The sequence below is a fragment of the Silene latifolia genome, chromosome X (genome assembly GCF_048544455.1).
Source record: "Silene latifolia isolate original U9 population chromosome X, ASM4854445v1, whole genome shotgun sequence".
In the NCBI taxonomy this organism is placed as follows: Eukaryota; Viridiplantae; Streptophyta; class Magnoliopsida; order Caryophyllales; family Caryophyllaceae; genus Silene; species Silene latifolia.
In genome coordinates this window covers 320,470,545-320,481,176 of record NC_133537.1, presented here as the reverse complement: position 1 = coordinate 320,481,176, position 10,632 = coordinate 320,470,545, and positions in this window count along the sequence as shown.

Genomic DNA, 10,632 nt, shown 5'->3' with positions numbered 1-10,632 from the left:
ACATGATGAATTGACGACGGATTAACAATGAACATGATAAAAATATATCAACAATGAATCCCGAAAACCCAATACGAACGAATTGAATCCCTAAAACTCGAATTGAACTTAATGACGAAAACCCGCAAATATGAATTACTTGGGATTTAAGTCGGATTAGATGAATTAAACATGTGAATGGATGATGAAATATATGACACAATATACATGCTAATTGTTATGATTTTATGACGGAGAATTAACAGACGAACAAACAAAACAAATAAATTTGATACGAATTGCGGAGGAGGACGGAGGAAGAAGAAAAGAAGCGAATCTGGCGGCAGCCTCACAAAGAGGCGCGGCAGATGCTTTGCGCTCCTTTGAAGAGGCGCAGCGATTCTTTGCGTCTTTTCTCGATCGTCTGTCTACTAGAAATCCGCAAAAAAGGCTTTAAAGACGGTTTTAGAAATCGGTTTTAATGAGGTGCTTTCGACATAAATCTTACAACGGTGATTACAATAAAATAAATAACAATAAATAAAGAGAATTATTACACCCTCAGACTTACATGTTGACGGAACGAGATGAACTAAGAAGATCGATTAGTGAATGCTCGACGCGAATGCAAGGAAAGAGTGCCCTCGTAAGAGGAAAACGATTTAACAAGTTGATTTAATTAGATTGATTGAGTGTAGTGGTCAAATTGGTCGGTCATGCAACGGAGAGGCTGGTACCCGGAAGATCCGAGCTTACGTGGTCGAATGTTCAAGCACGTTGGCGCCAATTAGTAAGAACGAAGTCTAGAATGCAAAGGGAGAAGAGAAGGGCGGACACTCGCGTGAGAAATATGAGGAACGAAGGCTCCTATTTATACTAATCACGTGAAGGAATAGGGTTTCGGAGACTCTTTGGAAGTGAATCTCGGAAAGATATAAAAAAGATACGTAAATCATGCAAAGAAGGGCACTGGGAAGAGGCGCAGCGCCCACTGCGTCTCTTGGAAGAGGCGCAGCACCTGCTGCGTCTATTCCCAGGAGGTTTCCTCCTGTTTAAGAAAGATTTCCGTGTTTAAGTTATGGTAGGACGGATTTATTCGATTATCTTTTGAATATTGCGGGATATTATTTGCCAAAAGATAAAATTTGAGAAATATGGAATAGAAATATCCGGAATATTCCAGAACATTCTGACTCGGGATTTTACAATATCGAAAAATGGAGACGGTTTTTGACCCGGACTCCGAATGTACTCTAATTACTGCCAAAACGACCGTATCGGCACGTAGATGACAACTAAGAGGTTGACATTAATTTTTGAGCAATCACTTGACGATAATCTTACGAACTGTCACTAATCGTTCCGCGTATCAAGCATGCGGCCCAATCATCACCGGGTGGTTTGCGAGGGGTGCAGAAACGAGGTGTCTACAAATGCAGGGCGCAGAACACATAGATAACAAACTTTCTGGGTTGCAGAAAGTGCCTTTATGCGTGCAGAATAGGCCACCCAGCCAGCAGGATAGGTCGCTCCGCCAGCGGCTTGCAGGACATGAATCAATGGCATGGGGGCAATTTAATCAACGTATTGCCAGTACATAAAAACTCCTAGCACCCTGAATATCCAGGAGATAGGTAGCAGCCAAAATACTGCAGAACACATTCTTACATCAGCTTCCTAAAGCGAAAAATCACAGCAATACATCCTGCCATCAGCCAGGTCTCCTGAGAACCAGAACATAAAATAATAAATGACAAGCAGAAGTGCATGTCCTTCACACCCAAGCTGTGAAAACCATGCAGGGGGCAAAGAATACATATTCTGCAATGCAGCCAGAAACAAGAAGTCCAATGGACTAGCTGACTTACTATTGAGAACCTGAAACGAAAGCTAAAAGAAACTGGAGGCAGTAATACCACCAAAGGTTCTGGTTCCCATCCACAGGTATGAATGTATGAAAGTGGAACAGAACCAGGTGGAGATGACCAGGCGGAACAAATCAGCTAAGGACAACATAGTTACCTTGAAGGTGTACAACCACCTAAACAGGCATACAATCACCTTGAAGGTGTACAACCAACTAAACAGTCGTACAATCCCTTGAAGGTGTACAACCACCTAAACAAGCGTACCATCCCTTGAAGGTGTACAACCACCTAAACAGGCGTACAAGCCCTTGAAGATGTAGAACCACCTAGACAGGCATAGGGCCCCAGCATGCATGCAAAAACATATGGAGCGCAGGGATCTCTGAGCTATCATGATCTTGCAACGTTCCACTGATCCTAGAATGAAGATAAATGTGCCTAAGATACGCCCCTGTTGGCTTTAAATATGATGAACACACCTTACGTCATAAACAAGATTAAGTAGTCGGAATGCGGCATATGTCTAAATCAGCCATTGGGCTGACACGGAAGCTAGCTAAGTCTAAATCAACCTTCTCAGGTCAACACGATAGGTCTGAATCAACCTCTCAGGTTGACACATCCACCTCTATCTAGAACGCGGCATATGTCTAAATCAGCCTATTGGGTTAACACGACAGCTAGCTATGGCTAAATATACTCCCTCGACAAACACGACAAGCAATGTATTTGAAAACACTTACAAAGACTTGCTTCTTACAAAGTCTTAAGTCCCCAAAAAATTTCAACAGTCCTAGAACGACGACAAACTAACCTAAGGTATCACCTACATGACAAGTGCACAATAAACTTGTGTCAACTACCAGACTCACCCTTGGTGACCAGATAACAGGATGGTAAGGGCAGGTGGAAACTATTCCTCCTGAGCAACTGTCAGCAAGATTCCTGTTTAAGACATCTGCTCCCCAGCATCTGCCAGCAAGATCCGAGCATCAGCCACCCGGTCCCTAGTGTCAGACATCTGCTTTCTGGAATCCGCCAGCAAGATTCCAGCGCCAGCCAACTAGTTCCTAGAGTCAACCGTCTGGTTCCCAGAGTCAGTCGTCTGGTCCCCATCGCCAGTTGTTTGGTTCCCAACACCAGTCGTGTGGTCCTAGAGTCAGCCGTCTGGTCACCGACATTAGCCGTCTGGCCCCAGAGTCAGCCGTCTGGTCCCCAGAGTCAGTCGTCTAGTGCCCAGCGCCAGCTGTCTAGTTCGCAGCATCAGCCGCCTGGTTCCCAGTATTAGACGTTTGGTACCTAACGCCAGCTGTCTGGTTCCCAAAATCAGCCGTCTGGTCCCCAGCGTCAGCCAACAGGATTCCAATAGCAGTCATCTGGTTCCCAGCGTCTGCCATCTTGGTTTCCAGCGACAACCAACATTGTTCGCCTTCAGGAACCCAACGTCCATCATCATAATCCGGCGTCCGCCCATTTAAGTTGAGCATCTTTCAGCAAAAATCCGCTTGCTGGCAAAATATGCTAGCAGAAAGCTACAAGTCGGCATCTTTAGAACATCAGCATGCAGATTAGCAGAATTAAGGAGTGACAGAAATCAGTCTGCCAGAACAACGTAGTATGGTTTAGTAGAAACGAGTAGATCAGGGTGCCAGAATTATGGGTACAAAATAAGGATGCAAAATTATCTCAAATATATCTACCAGGAGTGATATCTAGCAGGCTGGCAACAACTTGCAACAGCACAATTTCAGCAGCCCGCTCCAGCAGAAGTTCTGTAGTATATCATAGTAGAGTTTCAGCAGTCTACTCCAGTACAGTTTCAGCAGTCTCCTTCAGCAGAAAGTCTGCAGTCTATCCTAGCAGAGTTCTAGCATCCTTCTGTAGCAGAGTTCTAGTGCCATCTTCCAGCAGGATGGCGGCATCTTGTTCTAACAAACTCTCAGTGGCCGAATCCAGAAGTATAACAGCTGTTTGTTCCAGTAGCAGAATAACAATAGTAGGCAGAATTTAAAGAGTCAATTTCCCTCCTCAACGAAGCTGAGAAGCAAAATTGGGGCAAAGTGTTTGGGCAAAAATTCACTATTTGGCCTAAGCTACGTGGCACGAGATGAGTGGATAATTAATTAAACAAATGGACCCATGTCATACATGGGGGAGTCGGGCCCATGGACCGAAGGAAGAGAAATACGGATACAAGACCGAATACAGCTATGACTCCTAAAGACTAAACTCTATCTTGAGGAACAAGGCAATTAAGTGGGAAACCCTAATAAACCCACTAGAGTTTATTCACTATAAATACAAGGAAGCAAGGAAGAGAAGGGATCCATAATTCATCCGGCAGGAAACACAGTACAAACCCATATGAAACCTACGTACAAAACACAACGCATATCCCATAATCCCATTAAAGAGATAACCATTATCATTAGGTAATGATGGCTAATCATTATCACATGGAGTCCCCACTGCCCCAAGCGTCCGCTTTGTACACCGTCTGTCCCGTACTCGCGCCGGACAGATTATTCGACATCATATCTAAACTCGTGCATTTATATTGTACCTAGATTATCATATAGTGAATTGGTGGGATACCGACTCCCCATGTTTTGGTAAATTTATACCAATTTAGTCTTAAAGTGGTCTTAGCGTTAGATCAATATTACGGATTAAGGATTGTTGTATGCATGTTAGTTTGTGTGCGTAGCTAAACTAATAACACAAGCGATTTTGGTGACGCGGAAAACCCGATATGGGAAACAACCGAGGGGGAGACGGAATCCCACCAAATTTGCACTATAATTCGATTGAGAGATACAACGTAGACGATTATGCTATATAATGGAGGCTAGGGTTTTTCTATGTCTTTTTCTGAATGATCCCTTTGTCTTGCATTGATGCCCCTTATATAGTGGAGCCCCTATGTCTAGGGTTCCTTGCTTCTTCTCCAAGTATTCCTAATCTGGCACAAGATAGGACTTTCCTTCCCAAAAAAATGATAAGTGATAGAATTTCCTTATATTATCCTTGTACTGATGTATCACCGAATTTGGGCCCACGTCCTGGACGCACACCACTCTTACTCTGGCTCCTGACTATCCTGCCTCCTTACCTGCTTCCCTGGATCAGCCCATATCCATAATTTGGGCCTAACAGTTTGCCCTCAATTTTCCGCGAAAATCTAACCTTAGATATTTGAGCGGGAAATTGCAGTGTGTTGTTGAATGACTTCTCGCATACTTCTTTTCACATTTTAAATACCCACCTAACTTCCCCTTATTAATCTCACCCGCCTCCTTTTCCTCTCCAATCAATCATTTCAATTTTTGCAAAACCCTCAAAACCTCGATTCCCAAATTCGTCTCTCCATTTTCCTCTTGCCGTCATCGCCGCCCTTCCTTCCAACTTCCAGGTATTTTCACTCTCTTCTCTTCTTCACTTTCCATGGTAAAGACCCATTTTAGCACTTCTTCATCTGCTACCATCAACCTTGTTGAGGACGATGTCTTCCCATCATAAGGCATCCTCAAAAAACCGCATTTCTGTGACGCTCACCTGACCCAAGATGACATCCCTAGGATCAAAGCCTTGCTTGGCTTGGGTGATGACGTGGTGATTCACGTCCCTGGCCCCAGTCAGAAAGCTGACGGCTTTCGTGAGGGGTGGATCTGTCTGTACACGTACCCCTTCGTCCTCGGTCTCAGGTTCCCTTTTTTCTCTGATGGTTCAAGAGTTCATCCGCTTGAACTCCCTATCCATGGCCCAAATCGCTCCCTACGCATGGAGGATCCTCCTCTCCACCGTAGCTCTTAACAACAGCCTGGGTGCTGAGATTGGGCTGCCAGATCTGGCCCATAGATTCGAGTGTCGGTCACTTGGGATTGGTCAATACACTTTTAGGGCCATGGATAAGACTGAGAACTTCCTTTAGTCTGCGGCCAAAGGCAAGGACGATGGTTGGTACGAGGATTTCTTTTACATCAAGCTTGAGTTCATTCCTTTACATGTTGATTACGTCTTCTAGCACTGGATCACGGCGAGGAGTAAGTATATTTTCATGTCCTTTCTGATTTTTCTGCTACTCACCGTCCTTACACTGTGTTTTGCTGTAGAAATTAAGAACCCTGAGAAATCCGGGGACGAGGACGCTTCTGTTGCCAAGCTTTTTTCCATCCCTGAAGATCAGAGGCTATTCCCTGTCATGCTCTCTAGTTTAGACAATTCTGCCGCTGAAGAAACCATGTCTTCTAGTAAGCACTTTCTTCTTCCGCATGTTTCTGCTATCACTTACTTTGAGTACCCACGCCTCGTATTCTGGTGTTTGCGCAGGAAGTGCCCGTCCCTTTTCTTCCGAGATCCTGATGCGTCAAGCAAGGAAAAGGACAGCTGAATCTACGTCCTCACCTTCTCCATCCAAAAGGATATCTGCTCCCAGACCTACACCATAGCTTATTGAGGTTACTCCAATATCACGCGCTCCTGGCTCCCCTACCCGTGCTGATGACCAACTGATCCGCCTTCCTGCTGGCTTTGGGGACGCTGAACGTGTTAGTTATTGGCTCTCGTTGGAGCGGCTCCTGACACCAACCTGCTCCTGTATGTTTGATGAGACGGATCCCCAGGAGATGACTGATCTGGCTACTGAACATTATTTCCTTATAAGTCTGTTCTCTGTTGCCCATGTCTATTGTCCTTAATATCCCATCATCTTTCTTACTGAAGGTTTTCTCATGTGTTTCAGGCTCTAAATTTGTCCCTCTACCTTCGTAAGATGCTACACTGAGGGAAGAACAAGGAGCTCACGGCCACCTGTGCTAAACTGAGGGAGCAGCTTCATGCAGCTAAGAGGGAAAAGGAGACAGCCAAAGATCAGCTTTCCAGGACTCAGGAGGCTAATTGTGTGCTGACCGCTAGGCTGACCAAGGCTGATGCTCGGGCTGAAGAGATGACTGAGTTGGCCAGGAATGTGGGAGCCTATACTGCCTTTGAGGGGAGGATTGACTGCATCCGGGCCTATACTGAAGGGAGGCACACAACTTGGAATCTGGAGGAAGAGGAGGCGGAGTTTGCCCGTGCTTTCCCTAATGGCATGGATTTGAGCGCCATGTTCCCTACTGTTGCTGAGGTTGCCAATCCTGAACCTGAGTTTCTTGCCATGGACATCTCTGGAACTATCTCTGAGGCAGACGCTGTAGAGGAGATCCTGGTAGAGGAGGCTGGTGGTGGCGCTGTTATGGCTCCCGAGGCTATTTAGATACCTGCATCAGAGGAGCAGATGGAGCATGGGGAGCAGGGCAATGGTCAGAGTGTTGCTGTTGAGAGGATTGACCTGTCTTAAAAATTTTAATCATATTTTTTGGGGACTTGGCCCTGTGTGGTGCAAGTTTTGTAATTATACTCTTGAACTCCTTTTTCTTTTGTTGCGTTTGCTTGCTCCTGCTAGTGTGCAGGCTTGAAACTATTGCGACACCTGCTACATGTAGCAGGCATTCTTATTTTGAACTAATTTTGGGCCTATCTCTTAGGCCCCCTTTTGCTATACTTTGTGTTATGCTTTCGTTGCCTGGAGTTTGATCCCACTTTGATTTATCTAGGAGGCTGACCTGGCTCCAGGTGCACAGCCTCTGCCCCTGGTGGCAGATGTTTGATAACACATTTTACCCATGACGTAAAATATCTTACCAATAGGATAGCTAGTTAAAGCATACCTTTCATTGTCCTTTTCTGTTTAACAAGGAATGTTGCATTCCTTGTGGTTCCAGCGTTTGTAATTTTTTTGCATGCACCTATGTATATGGCCCTACGTCGTAGCTACGGATTTACTGAGGTTAACGGTGAGGTATAGGTGGTCTTAGTATCTCCGTGCCCTACTGCCTTCAATGTATGCTCTCCATGTGGCTGACTTAGTAAACGTCTCGTAGCCTACATGGCAGGGGCTGGACCCTCATAGTTTCCCTTACCTGATAAGCAACCAACATTAGTATTCAAAGCCTTTTTTCATAGAAGCGTAAAAATTCCAAAGTAGCACAAATTTACCTGGTGCTATCTCATGGTGTTCCAAGGTAACAGCTGGATCCAGGAACCCACAGCCTGAACTACTGGTTTAAAAACGACTCAATTTGCTTTGTAAAATGAAAAACTAAAATTAAAAATAAACCAACACCTAAAGCATGTACTACCCCTACCCCCTACCCCTCTTTTTTTTTCTTTTTTTTTTTTTTGCTTCATGAGCTGTTGAAAGGTCCTCTATACACTAAAGGTTCAGCACTTTGTCAGACAAAGTCCTGTTTTAGATGACGGATGTTCCAGGGTTAATTCGGGATCTGACCTTGTATGGTCATCAACCTGTTTGCCCCATTTTTGACAATGCTCTCGACCTGATATGGTCCTTCCCAATTATAGGCGAATTTTCCTACCTTGTGATTTTTGGTACTCTCAAATACCCTTCTGAGTACCAGGTCCCCCACCGCAAGGGTCCTTACTTTGACATTCTTGTTATATGTCCTAGCCACAGATTGCTTGTATGACGCCATACGTATGTAAGCACTCTCTCTTAGCTCATCAACTGTGTCCAAGCTCCTAGTCATTTCGATTTGATTCTGCTCTGCTCTCTTGCAGCCATACCTATGCGTGGGTACCAGAACTTCTGATGGAATTACCGTTTCTGCCCCATACACCGGGCTGAATGGCGTCTGGCCCGTTGCCACTTTCGGTGTCGTCCTGTCTGACAAGAGTACCAGTGGCAATTCATCTGCCCACTTACCTCCTAGCTCCTCCAGCCGCTTTCTGAGGTTCTCCACAATGATTTTATTGCTGGACTTCGCTTGGCCGTTGGTTTGTGGGTAGCGGGGGGCTGACTTCCTTAACGTTATGTTCAAACGTGAACAAAATCCTTCTGTTTTATCGGATATGAACTGGGATCCATTGTCACATATGATTTCAGATGGTATCCCAAACCTGCTAATGATGTTGCGCTTTATAAAAGAAATCACTTGTGCCTCCTTTACTTCTGTCATAGCCTCAGCTTCAATCCATTTTGAAAAATAGTCAGTCATGACTAGCATGTATACCTTGTTGCCTGACCTAGGCAGCTTTCCTACTATGTCCATCCCCCACATCATAAATGGCCATGGAGAGATGATTGGGTGCATTGGTTCTGCTGGCTGATAAATCGCTGGAGCCGCCTTCTGGCACGAATCACAGTGTTTGGCATGATTGACAGCGTCTGCCCTCATAGTGGGCCAGAAATATCCCTGTCTTAAGATTTTATTAGACAGGCTTCGTCCTCCAGCGTGATTCCCACACTCCCCGCTATGTACATCTTGTAGTACTGTATCAGCCTCCTCTCTACTAAGACATCTTAGATAAGGTCCTGCCAAAGATTTTCTAAAGAGAATATTATCTATTAGAACGAATCTGGAGGCCTTTATTTTGAAACTATGTGCTTCTTTCTTGTCTTCCGGGAGTCTCCCACCCTTTAGCCATTCCACATAAGGTGTTCTCCAGTCCGGAACCCCCTGATGATTTCCACCTGAGACCAGGACTCCTTCCCTACGTACGTGTCTTACGTATGCTTCTTTCTCTGGGTGATCCTGCTCTAACTCCTTCTGTATAGCTAGATCTAGTACATGAGTAATTGGTATGTTGGAGAGTTCTGCGGGCTGGAAGGTGGCTCCCAACGTGGCTAAAGCGTCTTCTTCCACGTTCTGATCCCTTGGCACCTGAGTAATTTTGAAGGACCTGAATTTCAATTTCTGCTCCGTGGTTATCTTTAGGTAGGCTATCATCTTCGAGTCACGCACCACGTAATTGTTGTTTACATGATTTATCATGAGCAATGAATCGCTAAACACCCTTAGATTCCTCACTTTGAGCCCTTGTGCCATTTGCATCCCTAATATAAGTGCCTCATACCCGGCTTCGTTATTAGTTACCTTGACTTCATACCTGACTGCTTGCAGTATGATATCGCCCTTTTGGGACCGGAGGACCAAACCTACCCCAGCTCCCCGTGCATTAGAGGCTCCATCTATATATAGGGTCCAAACTCCGCTTTCTTGGTTCCCCTAGTAATGTCAACATTCCTTTCTCTGCCTCCACATGGGTAGCAAGACAGAAGTCTGAGATGAAATCTGCTAGCGCCTGAGACTTTATTGCCGTTCTAGGTTCAAATTGCAAATCATAGCCACTAAAGTGTACTGACCATTTAGTCATTCTTCCAGATAGTTCAGGCTTCCCCATGATAGTTTTTAATGGATAATTACTTACTACGTGGATGGTGTGAGATTCAAAGTATGGACGCAATTTATACGAAGCAGTGACTGTTTTGGTAATATTTTACCGACTAAAGATTTGTGAGTCAAAGCGATTATTCCAATTAAAATACGATATTAAAGACTTAAGTAGATCAGTAGTAAGAGCATAGCGAGAACGAAAGTAAACAACTAGTACGAAAGAGACTCAAACGAAAAGAAAGAGAGACAAATGACACAAGCAAAATGGTGACGCGGGAAATCCAAAATGTGGGAAAAACCGCGGGGGAATGGTATCCCATCAATGATCCACTATTAGTAATAGTATTCGAGGGTGACCTAGCTGGAATGATCAAGAGGTACAGCAGTGATGTAATACCCGTCCTTTCAGGGACCCGTTGACCAACGTTGACCGACCTTGGGAGCAGGTAATAGTCCTTAGTGATACGTGCCAGAGTTACCATGTGCCTTGACTTCCTTTAGATGCGGGTGGTACTCGATAGAGTAGAGGCTACTCGATTGAGTAGGGGCCA